This window comes from Trachemys scripta, chromosome 10 (assembly GCF_013100865.1).
Source record: "Trachemys scripta elegans isolate TJP31775 chromosome 10, CAS_Tse_1.0, whole genome shotgun sequence".
NCBI classification, from domain to species: domain Eukaryota; kingdom Metazoa; phylum Chordata; order Testudines; family Emydidae; genus Trachemys; species Trachemys scripta.
The window spans coordinates 36,961,036-36,979,444 of NC_048307.1; positions in this window are offsets into that span (position 1 = coordinate 36,961,036).

Sequence of the window (18,409 nt, forward strand, 5' to 3'; positions counted from 1 at the left end):
AATATTTTGGACATAATCCCAACAGTATCTGGTGTGTTGGGATTTGGTTACAAATGGCCCTTTAACATCTTAGTGCATTTTGTTCTGCAGATTCCAGGGGTATGTGGAGACCCTGCTTTGTGCTAACCTGGGAAATAAACCATTCCCCGGACTCAGTGGCTGAATTTAGTTGTGGGGGAAGGGGAAAGGGGGTGACTTCTGTGTGTGTCCTAATTGCAGAGGATAAAACAGCCTAAAAGCCTCCATGCTGTGCAACTGGAGGGGCCACCTCAGTCCCGAGATCAGGAACATACTCCTGATACAAGGGAGTCAGGGCCAAATGTCCTGCAGCTTCTGCTTCAGTCTTTAAGTTTAACCAAATGTGGGGGGAGAATAAGGGGACCTACCCCACCAGATAACATTTGACTCCCTCATTCATGTCCCTCTGAGTGGGGCTGCAGGAAAAATGCATTCTCACTCCTGATCTCCCCTGCCAATCCCCATTGCTCAGATGCCCCTATTATTTACTGATGAAGGTTTTGCCACTGTGTTACCAAGAGTGGTTTCAGCAGCTAAGGAAAGGCTGTGAATGTAGAAATGTGACATTCGTGGAACTGGGGATGGGGATGTGTGCAGAAGGCAGGATGATTAACCAATCTTCTTATATCGGGGAATAGCCCGTGTTAGTCTGTATCCACAAAAACAACAAGGCATCTGGTGGCACCTTAAAGACTAACAGATTTATTTGGACATAAGCTTCCGTGGGTAAAAAAAACCCATTTCTTCACATGCATCTGAAGAAGTGTTTTTTTACCCATGAAAGCTTATGCCCAAATAAACCTGTCAGTCTTCTTATCTCTCCTTGGCATCAGAAGGAATTTTGGGTGGCATGAGAAATGGACGGGAATAAGGCCTAGTTTTTAGTGTATCTGCTTGCAAATAGGGGACAGGCAGTGTGTAAAATCTTTCTCATGCCTCTATTGGTCCAATGTACGGGACACCAAACTTTGAGATCTGGCTCCTTTCCCCCAGCTCTGCCAGTAACTTGATGAGTGATGTGGGCCAGCTCTGTGCCTCAGTTTCCACATGTGTAGTGCTTTGAGATCTAAGCAAATGCCTCTTCATCCTTGCTGTCCCTTTTGCTTATAGACAGGTACATTTCAGCATGGGCATAGGAATACTTAGTCGTGTCTGGGAACACACACACTTGGGAACCACGGTCATACCTTGGCGCTTGCATTTATGGCCCATGATTAGTCCACATTGCCCTCAGACCCCCTCCGTTTCTCCTCCATGCATTGCCTATAGGCCCTGTGCATTTGGTCTTCCAGACTCTGCTGCATCCCTTCATTTTCTCCACCCCCCACCCCTATGCACTGTTCTAATATGCAGGCCTGTTTAGGGTGAAAGGAACTTGATGAATATGTAGTGTGATTTCAAAGTGTGTTTTCTGCAGCAGCAGCAACAACAACAAAGAGTTTGAGGGGGAGCCCTGGCCTTCTGGCTCACTCTGATAGTGAAGTCTCTGGGGTTTTGGAAGCCCCTTACTAACTCAGAGGCGCCACTTAGCCGACAGAACAGGATGAGGTGGTTAGCTAGAGGATCAGCAGCTTAACCCTTTCTTACATAGAGGGGGAAAGACTGGGAGAGGCTGTTGTGGGCATGACAAACACCTTTTTCCAATAGTATTCCCTGAAAATCGCAGCTCAAAACAGTGCTAAGCTTATGTATGTTTATAAAGATCTCTCTTGTACAAGAGCCTTATGTCAGGGTTCTTCTGCCTGCCCTCACCAGGGGAGTGGTAAAGTTCTCTCTTCTAACCAGAGTCCCCAGATCAAGACATTCCCTGCCAGCTGACAGTCCCTCTTGTTAAAGCAGCCTCGGATCTGGATGGTTGCTGCTATTTCACCTTGGGATCTGGATACAGTTCTCCTGTGTTGAGAAACCTTTCTTTTAAACTCACATTTGACTTTCACACCAGTTCTGCAGTGCATGGCTGTTAAACTGTTTTCTATCCAATGCCAAAGAGGTTATTTTCTCCCCTTTGCCTTTGTTTGCTCCACCATTAGCCCAAGACCTCGTGTCTTGGACTTTGCTAGCTTAGGTCAGTGTGAAGCCAGAACATGGTACCCTGGCCCATCCTCTTCAGTTAATGCTGTTTCACCAGTAAACCACACTGGGTGGGTTTTAGGTTGACCCAGTTTTCCACGTTACACTCATCCTCTGTGCCCAGTGAACCAGCCTCTCAGGTCCAGGGCCCAAGATTTTTAGTGTCAGCACATGTCATGTGACTGAAGCCCAGTAATAATGTAAAACAGTGGTCTCCAAAGTGGGATGCGCAGCAGGAGGAGCGTCACCGAAGCAGCTCCGCTTTTTCTTTTTTTCCCTTCGGCAGTCCGAGCGGCTTTTTTTTTTTTTTTTTTTGCTTCAATAGTTTGGCCCGGAGCAGGGGGTGTGCGATCAAAAAAGTTTGGAGACCACTGATGTAAAACAATAGCTCAGCTTTAAGACAGGTGAGTGAACTAGACTGAAGAAAATAATCTCCATGAATCTCTATCTGAAATGCAGACTGAACCTGAACATTTCTTTGGTTCAAAAAAGGACATATCTCTCCTCCCTCCCATTGGCTTTTATTATTGCTGCTGCAACGGTGCTGAAGCAGTATTTCCAGCTGAACTGAAAGTACAAGAAATGTCACAAGGTCTGTTCTTCTGAGACTCCAAGACCAAGAGTTCCAGGTGAGCAGGATATGAATCCTAATAGCACCCAAGTGTTCAGTAGTTTATAGCAGTGGTGCAAGAGGTGCAACTTGCTGGTCTACACTACTGCGGTAAATCAATCTAAGGCCTGGTCTACACGGGGGCGGGACGGGGACGGGGGGAGAAGGGGGATCGACCTAAGATACGCAACTTCAGCTATGAGAATAGTGTAGCTGAAGTCGACATAGCTTAGGTCGACTTACCTCGAGTCCTCATGGCTCAGGGTCGACTGCCGCTGCTCCCCCATCAACTCCACTTCTGCCTCTCGCTGCGGTGGAGTATAGGAGTCGACGGCAAAGTGATCGGGGATCGATTTACTGGCAGGTAGTGTAGATGTACCCTAAGTTATGCTACTTCAGTTACACGAATAACGTAACTGAAGTCAACATAGCTAGATCCGCTTAGCGTAGTGTCTACACTGCACTGTGTCGATGGGAGACGCTCTCCCGCCGACTTCCCTTAGGCTTCTTTAAGAGGTGGAATACACAAATCGATGGGAGAGCACTCTCCCATCAATTTAGCGTATCTTCACCAGACCCACTAAATTGACACTGCTGCATTGATTGCAGCAGTGCCGATTTAGCCGATAGCGTAGACATGGTCTAAATGTGAAGCTCCATAACTATATAGCTATAGCAATACAAGTGCACTCCATTGAATGCCTGGGTTATCAATGGGGCTAGAACATACAGCCTTCAATGTCAGAGCCACAGGCCTCTACTACTTGAACTAAAGGAGTAATTCAATTGGCTAGTAGTAGTAGTAGTAGTAGTAGGTGCTTATCCTTATGTAGATCAGCCACTAGATAGGTACATGCCAAACTTATCCAGTATGTTAGATCAGTGGCTCTCAACCTTTCCAGACTACCGTACCCCTTTCAGGAGTCTAATTTGTCTTATGTACCCCCAAATTTCACTGCACTTAAAAATTACTTGCTTACAAAAGCAGACATAAAAATACACATCTGTCACAGCACACTGTTACTGAAAAATTACTTACCTTCTCATTTTTACCATATACTTATAAAATAAATCAATTGGAATATAAATATTGTACTTACATTTCAGTGTATAGTATATAGAGCAGTATAAACAAGTCATTGTTTGTATGAAATTTTAGTTTTTACTAACTTCACTGGTGCATTTTATGTAGCCTGTTGTGAAATTAGGCAAATATCTAGATGAGTTGACGTACCCCCCGGAAGACCTCTGCGTCCTCCAGGAATATGCATACCCCTGGTTGAGAATCACTGTGTTAGATGGTACCTAAGTGCAAAGTCCACTTCTATGTGTAATGCCCACCTACCCTCAATCATTCCTCAGGGGGCTGCATATGTTGTAATTCTGTGTAATTGCATATCTCTGTGTATAATTTGGCTGCCATCATATCAACTTGTGGCTCACATGCTGCCCGTAACAATATACTCATCCCACTCGACTGCATACTCGCCAGTAGAGCAGGTCACAGACCTATTGCCAACATGTGGGCAAATAAAAGCAGCAGGTTCCCTCCCCTGTTATTTGGGGAGGGAGGTATTATTTGTTACTCAAGTGTCTGAACAGCTGCCAGTTCATTTGTGGAAAAAATGTTCATGGAACCCCCCAAAATGTCATGAACTCAAATGATTATTAACCCAAAAATTCATACCAGAAGTTTCTTATTCCTCATTTGTCATTCTGTTCAAAAATTCTCAGCCAGCCAGTCAAGGGGAAGAAACAATACCATGTGACTTTTAAAAAGTCCAGTCACGCATTGTGAGAACATAGTGAATCATTCATGACCAGTTGAAATGAACAGTTTGCAAGCACCCCACTGGCTAAAAATTGTTTGTTCACACTGTTCAGTGAATATTTGTGAAGAATGAGGCCATTCACAAAATTCAGGATCAGTTTGCAAACAGAAAAATGGATCTAAGTATTCTTGGCAAAGAAGGATTCCACCATGTTGACACATAGAATATTAAATGAAGGGCAACATCACTGATGAAGTGCAGTAGAGTAGTATGGTTGAACTGAAATAAAGGAGTAACTCTGGGACTCTGCAGTGTAGTATAATGCAGTATTATGACTTGGTTCTTATTTCTTACTTAAAATATTATACACATGGTGCAATGCTTGTTGGTACTGAAATTACTGAGCTGGACTTTAGTAGAGGTGAATGGTAGTTTTTTTTAATAAATGAAAACATTTGAAATATTTATTCTGTGGATTTGGTCTCAAGAGACTCATTGCATTACTTTAGATATTTGCATATTCTGTTTTCATGTATGTTGCCATCACGTGTCCTGGGCTATGCAGAATGTGTGTATACTTAAAGACCTAGATACTTAAAGTTGTTTAGGCCTCTGACTCCCATTGAAATCAATGGGTGTTAGGCTCCTAAATAGTTTTGAGGGTCTGGGCCAAAGACTCTTTGCAGATCTACATGGAGCTATGCCTCTACCCATAACACGCCAATATAGGCAAAGTGCTCTAGAAATAAAGATGACCCTATAGAAATGTTCTCTCTCCAGTGATAATGTTGGTGGTGAATGGTTTGTCTTGTAGGATAGTATAGGAAATCAGATAACCAGTTATGGGCCCTTGGGTAGCAATCAGAGTGGCATTTGGCAGGAGTCATTCACCTCTCTCCCACTGACTCCTTCGCACAGTACAAACCTTAATGCCTGATCCATAACTCATGGAAGTCATAGAATCATAGAATATCAGGGTTGGATGGGATCTCAGGAGGTCATCTAGTCCAACCCCCTGCTCAAAGCAGGACCAATCACCAACTAAATCAGTCAATGGGAAGTGTCTCCTTATCTTCACTGGGCTTTGGTTCAGGCTATTTTTGAGCAAAGATAAACCTTTTCATACAATTCAGCTCTGTTGTCCTGCAGCCCCACTGATGTCCCCAGAAGTTTCCACCTGCCAATCAGCCACCGTTGTAGTGCATTCCATATGCTTTTGCTCCTGACAGTCACAGTGAGAGCACCATTTGCAGTGCTGCTTCAGGCAGTGGGACATGGTGTGTCAGTTTCTCTAGAGACACAATGGGGAGAGCCTGACTCTATGGGAAGCAGGGATGGGGAGCGATAATGTTTGGAAGGCAAGTGAGAGCTAGATCTCTGGGTGAGTGGGTAGGGGGTGTGCATAGGGGGAGAGGGCCTTTAGTGTGAGTGGGAGCATGAAGGCAGTGCTGCATGAAAGATGGGGCAATTATTCTATACTGGGTGGGACCCCAGGGCCGTAGCTAATGAGGGAAGAGTGGGTAGCAGTATTTAGGGAGGAGCAAGTTATCCCAGATGCTGGCTCGATCCAAGAAGTTGTTTATACATGTGCAACTGAATGTTGTTCTAGGAGGGTGGTGCTGAGAGCTATGAGTCATCCTCAGTGGCTGCCTTCCTCCCCCTGATATTGCCTGCCATGCTTCTTCACCATTTGCTGCCAAAATGCACCATTTCTCTCCAAAAGCTGTTTGTGAGGGATGGGGGAGCCACCCCAGGCTCAGCTCATCTGCTTCATTTTGGGCAGGGGCAATATCTCATCATGTAAATTAGATGAGGCCATAAGCTGGACTGCTTTAAAATTGCAAGCAGCTCTGTAGCACAGAGCTTGCTCTCACCTCCCTGCTCTGGAATGTAAGGGAACCTACGCCCTTGCTAGCAACTACCCCGGGTACCTCCTCCTCTGGGCACTTGGATATCTCCTCCTCCGGGCACTTGGGTAGCAGAGAGGCTGGTTCTGACTGTTTATAAGAAAATAATGCCAGTAAAGTGAGTGTTTGCGTGTGTAGCTTTGCAACATCCAATGGCAGTTCCTTGGGGGGGGTGTCATATTTGGAGGTGCATCCTCAGACATCAGGGCTGACCAAACTTTGCTCAGCTGAGGTTCACTCAATAACTTGCCAGGAGTCCAAGGACTACACTTAATTTCCATAAAATGCATCAGATTGCAGCTGCCCTTTGCTTTACTAGGCAGCACCCCAATGGAGGAGGAATGGCATGACCCATAAATAGGGTCCTACCAAATTCACAACTATGAAAAACACATTACAGGCCGTGAAATCTGGTCTCTCCCCCATGAAAGCTGGTCTTTTGGGTACTTTCACCCTATACTATACATATTTCATGGGGGAGACTAGTGTTTCTCAAATTGCAGGTCCTGACCCAAAAGGGAATTGCAGGGGGGTCACAAGGTTATTTTAGGGGGGTTGTGGTATTGCCACCCTTACTTCTGCACTGCCTTCAGAGCTGGGCGCCCAGCTTTGAAGGCAGCACCCAGCTCTGAAGGCAGCACATAAGTAAGGGTGGCAATGCCATACCATGCAACTTTTACTTCTGCACTGCTGCCTTCAGAGCTGGGTGGCTGGAGAGTGGTGGCTGCTGACTGCGGGCCCAGCTCTGCAGGCAGCAGCACAGAAGTAAGGGTGGCAATACCATACCATGCCATCCTTACTTCTGCGCTGCTGCTGGCGGCAGCTCTGCCCTCTTCTGAAACTCGGCTCCCAGCCAGCAGCCACCACTCACTAGCCGCCCAGCTTTGAAGGCAGCCCTGCCGCCAGCAACAGCGCAGAAGTAAGGGTAGCAATACCGTAACCCCCCCCCTACAATTACTTTGCAAACCCTCCCTCCAACTCCTTTTTGGGTCAGGACCCCTACAATCGCAACACGGTGAAATTTCAGATCTAAATAGCTGAAATCATGAAATTTATGATTTTTAAAATCCTATGACTTTGAAATTGACCAAAATGAACCATGACTTTGGTAGGGCCCTACCCATAAAGCTTTGGAACAAGATGGAGTATTGTATGCTGGGAGCTGTAGTGACCAGGGGCTGCAGCTTCTGTGCATTAACAATGACAAGAGAAGTAGAATGCTGTGGGCATGAACCACACTTTAGCAGCTCATGCCTTACTCAGCGATTTGCTGGAATCAAAGCAGGCGCTATCTTTGCTGTGACCATTCTTACTGAGGAGCAGTTTGGGCTCGCGCAAGTGGTTCTTCTTCCACCTGGAGAAGCCATGTCTCCACAGTGGGAGTCAGAATCCATGCTCAGCTCTGTGGACACTTTGCACTGAATGATTTGGGAGCTGCTTGATTCCCCCTGGATGCAATGCTGGGTTCAAGAGAAGCTGTAGCTTATCCCCACAGAAGGAGGAAAAGGCGTCAGAAGAGGAAATCTCCAGTTTGGGAAGTATCTCCTTCGTGAGTCTTCTCTCTTATGAAAGAGGCTGTGAAAACTCAGCATTGAACAGCTCTCTGTTGCTCAGCAAGGCAAGTCTAGCTACTTCTAGCTGGTAAGAAAGGAGAACGAGTCACCGCAGCAGAGAAATCACTGCTTGGGAAGTCCATTTCTAGCTTAGGCAATCTCATCCTCCTCACCTCTAAGAGTCATGGCTGGATGAGGGCCTGGAGAGAGAGCACATGCTCACCGTGTACTGGCCACAGCACATGAATTGTCTTTCCATCCATGGTTAGTGTGACCATGTTTCCCTAAACTGAAAACAGGACACCGGTAAGAGATGGTCAGTGCTTAGGGGAGTTTACTTACAGTATGCAAAAAAGATAAGGTGGTTTCATATATTTTATATATATGTTCACTTATTTCATGGCTTCATATATTTTACTTAAAACTCAGTAGTTACTGACATTGTTCCTAGTCTTGCCGTTCTTCAGGGTGTGAAGCTGCTTGATACCAGTTGTATTTCTCTGAGGATTTGCTTGTCTTTCAGCAACTTGTCATAGAATGCAGTACAGTCTAGAGAAAAGTTAACTTGCACACACAAGACAGCCCGCATGTTGGAGACATTCAGACGTGATTTTTCAGGAGACCACACGTCATTCACAATTGAAAAGACACGTTCAACAGGTACTGTAGTACCAGGCAGAGATATCATAAATTCCATAGCCTTCACTAGATCTGTGTATTGTATTTCAGTATGGTCCATCTCTCGAAAAATCTTTTGCCATCTTTTGGTGATGGGCAATCTCTGATGGTTCCAGTCTGAAAGACAACTGGAGACAGTTGATTTTGCACTAAACCACTCAAAGAAACAATTTTCATCCAACGTTATTTAAGGTGGGAATTCTAGTGTGGTGTGCAGCGAGAGCTGTCTTGCATTTGCTCCCACTGCAGCATATTCCTCAGCAGAGCCCACTCAAACTTTTCGGTGCACTCAAAGGTGGATTTCCAGTGCTTTTTTAGCTTCTGTGTCTTGCCTCAGAAAAAATCCTGAAACACTTGGTGTTAAACACTTACTTTTATCAAAAAAAGAACAGGAGTACTTGTGGCACCTTAGAGACTAACAAATTTTAATCATGAAGTTGATGGATTTCCACTCCATACAGCTAAATGCAGTGCCTTGCATAATGACAGGTTTCAGAGTAGCAGCCGTGTTAGTCTGTATCCGCAAAAAGAACAGGAGTACTTGTGGCACCTTAGAGACTTCATGATTAAAATTTGTTAGTCTCTAAGGTGCCACAAGTACTCCTGTTCTTTTTGCGGATACAGACTAACACGGCTGCTACTCTGAAGCCTTACTTTTATCAGCATCTCTGTGTTTCTTGCTCTGAAGGTGCTGGGTAATGTCATTTCGACCACTGTGGGCCATGGATAAATGTTCTCCACATGTCTCACATATAACTTTGCTGCCGTCCAATGTTGAAGTGTCTTTTTTAAAAAACTTGAACTGTTTTTGGAAGTCTTCATTACAATTACACGGATGTTTCCTAGACATTTTTATAGCAAAAAATAATCACACACAAACTATTGATTCTTCTAAGGACACAGGTATGCACAAGCCCCTCTCCCCCCCAAAAAGGAACAAAAGCATAACCTGGCAACATCCTGTGACAGCTGGGCAATGGAGAGCATCAGCTGCTTGCTAAGGTGCCTAGCTCTGAAGACAGTGTCCCCGCCAGCAGCAGCACAGAAGTAAGGATAGCATGGTGGTATTGCCACCCTTACTTCTAACACAACCAGCCCTTGACAAAGGAGAACATGTGTGTGAATGAACTGTCTATGCTCCTTGTGGGGATTTTTTGGATACATGATGTCAGGCTGCCTCTGGCTGGGACCCTGCTCCTGACAGCCCCTGTTTTGCTGAACCAATTCCTTGCTATGGGCCAAGTTAATCTCCAAGTTGAAGAGTTTACACCAGAGATCTCTATGGCCTGGTAAATCTGAAACACCATGGTAGAATTGATTTTCAAGTGTTCCTTCACAAGGCATTCTCTGAACACTGGTTCAGCCCAGCATCTGGGCACAGCACTCTGCCTCTATGGCAGGCAGCCTGTTTGGCTCGGGGGTGGGGGGACGACGACTCTTACCTACCACAAAATGTGCTTTAAAAACCTTCCTATTTTCCCTTTTCTAGGCAAACATTGGAACTGTGAAGAGATCATCACGCTGCTTTCAGCCTGCAGCTGCAACGCAGCTAACCAACAAAAATCAGCATTTAAATTAGAGCACTGCCACTAATCCCCATCGGATGACCTGCGTGCAGCATCCTTCAACCCTACTGATGCTGACAATCCATTTAGCCATGTTTTGTGCCCATCAATAAAAGGGGTTCCTACCTTCTTGCTGCAGACCTTACATTGAGCAGGAAAATTAATATAGTGCTTCCATACACCCTCCTGGTCAAGTTGCTCAAAGCATTCTATATTTACTCATGGGGGAATTCTGAGCCAAAAAAATAAAAATTCTGCACCAAAAAATTAAAAATTCCATTCAAAATATTTTAAAATTCTGCATAGTTTATTTGTCAAAATAAAGCAACATAATCACACTGGTTTCAATTTTGATAATGTATTTAAACTACAGTACAGTGGATGGAGAATGGGAGTGGGGAGCATTGGAGTAAATCCCCAAACCCCCTTTGTCTATTAGTAATGAAGCTAGGTTTGACCCTTTATTTCTAGTTATTATTCAACAAATATATGCAGCCATATGCTCAGTGTTACATCATAGGCAACTGAAGAGCAAGTGAGGGCTGGGGAATCAAACTCACAATTTATATTGGCTATTGACCATCTCCAGAAAGGTAACAAATAGTTCAGGAGCACATTTTGATAGGAAATTTTTTCAGTCCAAAAATTGAGACCAGCTCTAATCACTAAAGCACCATAAGCATTTATAAGGCCATACTGTCCTTTACACCACTCTGGCAATGTAAAGGAGCCTTTTTACATGTGTTTTATGCTCCTGGGGGAATTCACAAAGACAATGGGAACAATTCACTAAGCAGGCAGGCTGCTACATTCTGCTCTGCCTGCGGGGACAGAGTCTGCCCCACACCTGCCTCCTCAGAAACACCCCAAAGCCCTACCCCTCCATGTCAAATGTGCTACAATAGCGAGCAAGAGGGACAGAATATCTCTCTCACACACACGACTGCCCAGCCCCTCCCTGCGGTGATTTACATCTCATCCGGCTGCTTTGGGCACCTGAACCAACCTGCCTGAGCAGCTGGGGAGGAGCACATGACTGCTCTTGTGGCTTCCCTTTGCTTCCCCATCAGAAGTCATTTTTCTGCAAGGAAGCAAAGAAATCTGCGGGGGATATGAATTCTGCACCTGTGCAGTGATGCAGAATTCCCCCAGGAGTATATATTGAGCCTCATAGTAAGGAAGGCTCAAACTCTGAGGCAGTGCAGAAGTAAGGGTGGCAATACCATGTCACCCTTACTTCTTTGCTCTGCCTTGCATCCGGCAAGTGAGGCTGTTGCCCAGAGGGTCAGCTCTGAAAGCAGCACTGCCTGTTTGCAGCAAATTTCTCTGCTGCTGCTGGCAGGCATCACTGCCTTCAGAGCTGACACCCCTGGCAGCAGCCACAGCTCTCCGCTCTCCACTCTGTCACTCACCCTACTCTTTGTGCATCTTTCTCAAAAACCAGTGACTGCAGTCACTGAACTCAGGGAGGAGTGCACCATTCTAATGTGTGCAGCACACTCATTTTACAGAACACCAGGCTGCTTGGAGAGGGATTATACCTCTCTGAGGCACAATCCTTTAAGTAAACTCCTCACTATTCTGTGAAGCAAGCAGTGGACAGCTGTCCCAGGTTGACCCAGATATAAGAACTACCTATAGTGTCCAGGCAGAGAGTCGGGGCTGCTGCCCGGGGGGACAGGTTTGAAAGCAGCACTGCTTGCCAGCAGCAAATTTCTCCCATCATGCTGCTGGTGGGCAGCACTGCCATCAGATCACTGGTAGCCTCTCTCTGCTCTGCCTTGCAGCTGGAGCGAGAGGGGGCTACTGCCCGGGGGGACAACTCTGAAGGCAGCGTTGCCTACACAAATCAGGGACAAATGCCCAGTTTTAGTGAAAAAATAGGGATGGCCAGAACAGAGCTGAAAAAGGGGCCTGTCCTGGCCAAAATGGGACATATGGTCACCTTATCCATGGTGATGTGCCATCTAAGTGCTGCTGGAGGACCTTCAGAGGTGCGCATTCAGGGGTCTGCAAGCTCAACAGGTGCTCTCTATGTTGGGCTGAGGAGGGTCTTTTAGGAATGTTGCACTAGAGGCCACAGTTCCTTTCCCGACAGAGCCTTTATCATTAAATCCAGCCCTGACCACCCATCTCTTCACCGGCGCTGTTACCTCATGGTGTATGGTGGCAGGGGCTGTGTTTCAGACACAGAAAGAGTAAGAATAGCTTGCAGGGGTAGTTCCAAATCCCTTTGGTTCAGCAGGGGACACAATGGCATGTAAGATGGAAAAGGCTTGGCTCCAAGGCTCGTGGAGGCGAGTCTGCATTCTCTGAACTCAATTTAAAAAAGGCCCCCTTTCAGCAAAAGACTGAGCTTCCTTCTAGCCCACTCCCCCGCAGAGCCACAGGGGCACAAAAGGGATAAGGTTTGTCCCAGGTGAAGGCAGTCCCTGAAACACACCAAGTATAGAAAGGGGCCTTTCTCTGTGAATACTTCCTTGGTCTTGAGTGGCCCAGGATGCTGAGGGCAGGTGTAAAGGGGGCCTGAGTCTGGCTTTACGGGCACATCCCACAAGAGGGCTGTTTGTGGGCAGTGGAGACTTGGGGGACTGGAGAGCTCTGTCCTAATATGTGAGCTGACCCTGGGCTTGTCTCAGGGAAGGGAGTAATTCTGGGCCACCTCCCTGAGAGCCGGGGATCGCTTGGAAAACTCATTCAGTGAAAGAGAGCCCCACCTAGTGGCCAAATGCTGAAGTGTGTTGCCATATGGGATTGTAACACCGCATGTCCAAGGGCTCTTATGAGGAAGAGAGTGAGGAAATGAAACACTTTGGAGTATCTGTGCTTGGAGGACTACCAAATGTAGACAGTATCCTGGCTGTGTCTGATCAGGTTTAAACTGCTGTGTATGGAGCTCTGAGTGGTTTTCCTCAATCAAAGCCATTAGGAGCAGTGGACTCACCCTTTTGTTTTGCCCATGTGCTTTCCCTATTTCAGTGTTATTTATTAATAGCATTACTGTAGCGATCAGGAGCCCCAGTCCTAGACCAGGACCCCATTGAGCTAGACACTGTACAAACACACAGCACAAAGATGGTCCTTGCCCTAACGAGCTGACAGTCTTAAGTATGCTCCAGAGTTACCTCCCCCATTGAATACTCTGTCCTGGGCCCATGCTTCCCCTGAAAAAAAACTTGGAACTTCAAGCTTTTTAACCTTTTCAGGTACCCCCCCCTGCACACACCAATGATCAGTTACTTGTATTAACCCCCTGCATTCCCTTTTAGATCTGTTATTCTCACAAGACACTGAGAATGAAGTATTTGGGCTCACACGATGTTTCAGTGTCAGTCATCTGTTTGTATCTGTGACCGGGTGGGGGTCCCTGTCCAGTGCAGGGTAAGTACACCCCGTCCCTCAAGCGCCCATTTCTTTGGGGTAGGTCGCCTGATGAACTTATACTGATAAGATTGTCCTGTGTCAGAAGGTAATAAGGCCTACTTATCAGAGTCAGTGGCGACTCTGGTTCACGGGGTCAAGGCCTAGCAGCCTGAGTCTATAGGAGGTCTCTGATTCACAGGGCCTTGAGGCCTAATGGTTGGAATCAATAGTGGTTCCACGGTTCGCTGCATGTCCAGGCCTAGTGACCGGAGTCTCTCAGGAGTCCCTGGGCTGCGGGGTAGGCAGGCCTGGTGGCCAGAGTCAACAAGCAACAGAGAGTCCTGTGGCACCTTTAAGACTAACAGAAGTATTGGGAGCATAACCTTTCGTGGGTAAGAACCTCACTTCTTCAGATGCAAGAAGTGAGGCTTGCATCTGAAGAAGTGAGGTTCTTACCCATGAAACTTATGCTCCCAATACTTCTGTTAGTCTTAAAGGTGCCACAGGACCCTCTGTTGCTTTTTACAGATTCAGACTAATACGGCTACCCCTCTGATAAGAGTCAATGAGGAGTCCCTGGGCTGAAGGGTAGGCAGGCCTAGCAGCCAGAGTCAATGCGGAGTCCCTGATTCACAGGATAGTGAGCCGCCCTCTGGCAGAGGGTTCTGCCACTGAGGTCAGCGGGGATCCAACCGCAACACGCTGCCTATGTCCGGGACTATGGCTAGTCCCCCCCGGGCTACTTCCTACCATGATTCTGGTGGCACTAGTTGGGGCGTCCTCAGATTGCTCGGCTGGGGCTGTTCCCGGCATCTCCGATCCCTCCTGGGTATCAGCGGGCACCTGGGCATCAGCTGGGGCCTCAGCGCTTTGAGTTTCTGTGGAGTGCTACATCCTTCCCCTCCAGCAGTCAGCCGCAACTGAACTGGGTGGCCTGCCTTTATACAGACACTGCACCTGGAGCATGCCCAGTAGGGTCGTGGGGGCGTGGAAGAGTTAACCCCTTCCTGTCCAGTGTGGGGTGAGTACACCCTGTCACACACCCTCCCCCTTAAGAGGGCGCCCGGCGGGTGCTCTCCCTCAGCCCCCTCCCCTCCTGGCCATGAAAAAAAATCAGCATTGGCGTGAGCCATCCCAGGACGGTGAAATACCTGGAAGTCATAGGGTTGCAGTGCCAGGTACCACCACATGATTCGTGGATTAGTGTCTTTCATACTATTTAGCCAACGCTGGGGTGCGTGGTTGGTGCCCACTTCATGGCTAAGGCCTCCATCACAATAGTGGAATAACAGGTTTCTTGGGGAAACAACTTACAACTCAGGTCTATACCTGGGTCATATGGGATGCTCCTCCCCAACAAGTTCCTGTGACAGCACTGCCCCGAGGCCCACTTCAAAGGCATCAGTTTGCAAGATGAAGGGTTTCTGGAAATCTGGGTGTACCAGGACTGGTCCTCTCATCAATCGTTCCTTCAAGGCCTGTAGGGCTGTCTCACATTCGTTGGACCATTGGACCCGCTGAGGGTGTGAGTTCCTTGTTAGCTCCATCAGGGGGGTAGCCAAAGATGCAAAGTCTGGGACGAACCAACTATAATAGCCAGCGAGGCCCAGAAATTGTCGAACCTGCCATTTCGTTGTTGGGGTGGGCCAATCTCGCAGGGCTTCTGCCTTGTCGACTAGGGGCCTCTGCCCATGGTGTACCCTATGTACATCACCTCGGGCTGCCCGAGATGGCATTTGGTGGGGTTTGCTGTGAGACCGGTGTCCTTAAGAGCCTGTAGCATGCTGGACAGATGCTGGAGATGGTCTTCCCAACATGTGTTGTACATGACAATGTCATCTATATAGGCAGCAGTGTACCACCCATGGGGCTGCAACAATCGATCCATGAATTGTTGAAAGGTGGCTGTGGCTCCATGCAGCCCGAACGGCATTGTTCTAAATTGGTACAAGCCAAAGGGGGTTGGGAAGGCCGTTTTAGGGCGGGAGTTTGGCATCAGGGGAATTTGCCAATATCCCTTAGTCAGATTAATTTTGATAGGAACTTAGCACCCCCTAGTCTCTCCAGGTCCACCCGTGGCATGGGGTAGGCGTTGAAATGGGAGATTTCATTTAATTTCTGGAAGTCTGTGCAAAACCAGACAGAACCATCTGGTTTCGGGATCAGGACTATTGGGCTCTGCCATTCGCTATGCGATTCTTCTGTTACTCCCAGGTCCAGCATGGTCTCCAGTTCCCTTTGCACTGCTTCCTACATCTTCCAGGGCAGAGGTCTATGAGGATTGCACACTTTTTGTCCCAGTACGGTGGCAATATGATGGTTCGCAAGTGTCATCCATCCCAGATGAGCCAATAAGACCTCGGGGAAAGCCTGCAGGACATCCTGCAACTGCTCCCTTTGGGCCTGAGTGAGTCCCTCGCCCATTGCTACCAGTCTGGCCCCAGTCAGGTTCAGATGGGTATGGACTGATTAGACAGCCCTCCTTACTCTTCCATGCCTTCAGTAGGTTGATGTGGTAAATGCACCTTGCCCAACGGCACCCGGGTAGTCGGACCTCGTAATCAATGGATTCAACCCTGTTGGGTGACCTCAAAGACGCCTTGCCATTTAGCGAGGAGTTTGGACTCTGCTGAGAGTAGTAGCAGTAGTACCCGATCCCTGGGCTCAAAACTCTGTAGTCGGGCCCCCCTTGTTTTACTGCTGTGCCTGAGTCTGCTAGGCCTGCATCAAATTCTCCTTTGCGAAGGTCCCTAGCGTTTGAAGGCACTCACAAAATTGCAGTACGTGGTGGGCCACCCCCTTCGCCTGGGTCTCCTGTTCTTCCCATCCTTCCCTGATGAGGTCGAGGATACCCCGGGGTTGTCTTCCGTAAAGGAGCTCGAAGGGGGAGAACCCCGTCGATGCTTGGGGTACCTCCCGTACGGCAAATAGTAAGGCAGGAAGTAGAGTATCCCAGTGGCGGGGATCCTTCTCCACAAATTTCTGTAGCATGGACTTCAGCGTTTTATTAAACCTCTCTACCAAGCTGTCCGTTTGAGGATGCGGATATCTAGGAGATGACACAGTTCTGCCATCAAACGGGATGTCACATTGGTTTCTTGATCCATTAGGATTTCACGGGGGATTCCCATCCTGGCAAAAATCTTCAGGAGCTCCACCGCTATTTTAGGGGTGGTGGCAGTGCATAGAGGGACAGCCTCGGGATATCGGGTGGCGTAATTGACGATGATGAGGATGTAGCGGTGTCCGTTCGACCTCTTCTCCAGGGGACCTACTAAGTCTAGCCTGATCTGCTCAAAGGGTACCCCCACCACAGGGAGGGGGCAGAGCGGGGCTTTTGGCATTCCCCTTTGGCCTGGTGCGCTGACACTCAAGGCATGACTCGCAGTAGTCCCTCACTTCTCGGTGGATACCTCCTGGCCACTCTCTGAAGGGTTTTCTCCCTCCCGAGATGTTGAGCCCAGGGCACTGAGTGTGTGAGACGCAAGAGGTCCTGGCACAACCTACGGGGCACCAAGAGCTATCGGAGCCATTCCTGCATCTGGGGTTCTTCCAACACATGATAGAGGCAGTCCTCCCATATTTTGAAGCAGAATCCCTGGGGAGCCCGAGGGCCGTCCTCCTCCTCGTGGTCTCTAATAGTGGCCTGATCCCATGCTCTGCTAAGTGTCAGGTCTTCTCGCTGCTTGCAGACAAAATCGCTGTTGCATTCTAATTCGGCATGTGTGTCATCCATGGGCATGTCGGCCCAAGTGGGGGATAAGGTTGGGGCCCCCTGTCTTGGGAAGGTCCTTCTCCTGGGTCATCGTCCAGGCCCTGGCCAAGGAGTACCCCTGGCACAGCCGTTTCTGCCTCCCGGAGCGGCAGGTCACGGGAACATTCTTGTAAAAGTTCCCGGAACCAGGGACAATCCCGCCTCAGGATGACTGGGTAGGCCAATTTAGGGGCTACGCCAACCTGCAGGGCCACGTTGCATTGCGAGATCCCTAGGGTCACCCAGGCTGTGGAGTACGAGTGCACGTCCCTGTGGATGCACTGTAGGTTTATTCAGGGTCCTTCTACTTCGAGCGTGGGGATCAGCTCACTCCAGATGATGGTCTGACTACAGCCAGAGTCAATCAGAGCCATCGTAGGTGTCCCATTTACCTGCACGGGAACCCCGAGCTTCTCTGGGGCCTTCTTCTGGGCCCAAGAGCTGGCCACCCATGCCTGTCCGTAATTGTAATCCATGTAGGGGCAATCCCATCGGAAATGCCCCTGCTGGCCGCACTCATAACAACAATCTCTGGTCTCCCCAGGCGGGGAGTCCACCTTTGTTGATCCTGTCCTGGCCCGGGGGTCTTCATCCAGTCGGGACGATGCTCGAGGGGTTGCTGACCTCCACCTCATGTCTGGGGGGTTGACAGGTGTCTCAGAGGAGTGCCGGCATCCTCCAGGTATAGTCCGGTGCGGGTGCCCCGCGGCGGCTCTATCCCTTTCCCCCGACTCTTCGGGCTTCTGATGCCATGGCTCCCCACTTTCAGCCACCAAGTAGTCTTCCATCAGTCCTACTGTGTTTGAAAGTGTTGTGAGTTGGTGGCGTCGCACCCATTCTTTACCCCTGACTCTGGGTGAATTGCTCAAGGATGACCGTTTCTATAACCCGGGCTCCGCACTGCTTATCCGGATCCAGCCACTGCCAGGCGTAATCCCTCAGATGCTGGGCCACCACTCGTGGTCTAGCCCCCAACGGGTACCGCTATCGGCAGAAGCGCTGCCGGTATGTCTCTGGGCAGATGCCAGTCTGGTCCAGGATGGCTGCCTTCACCTTCTTGTACTGTAGGGCTTCCATCGGGTTGAGGTTGCGATAAACGGACTGGGCTGGTCCCATCAA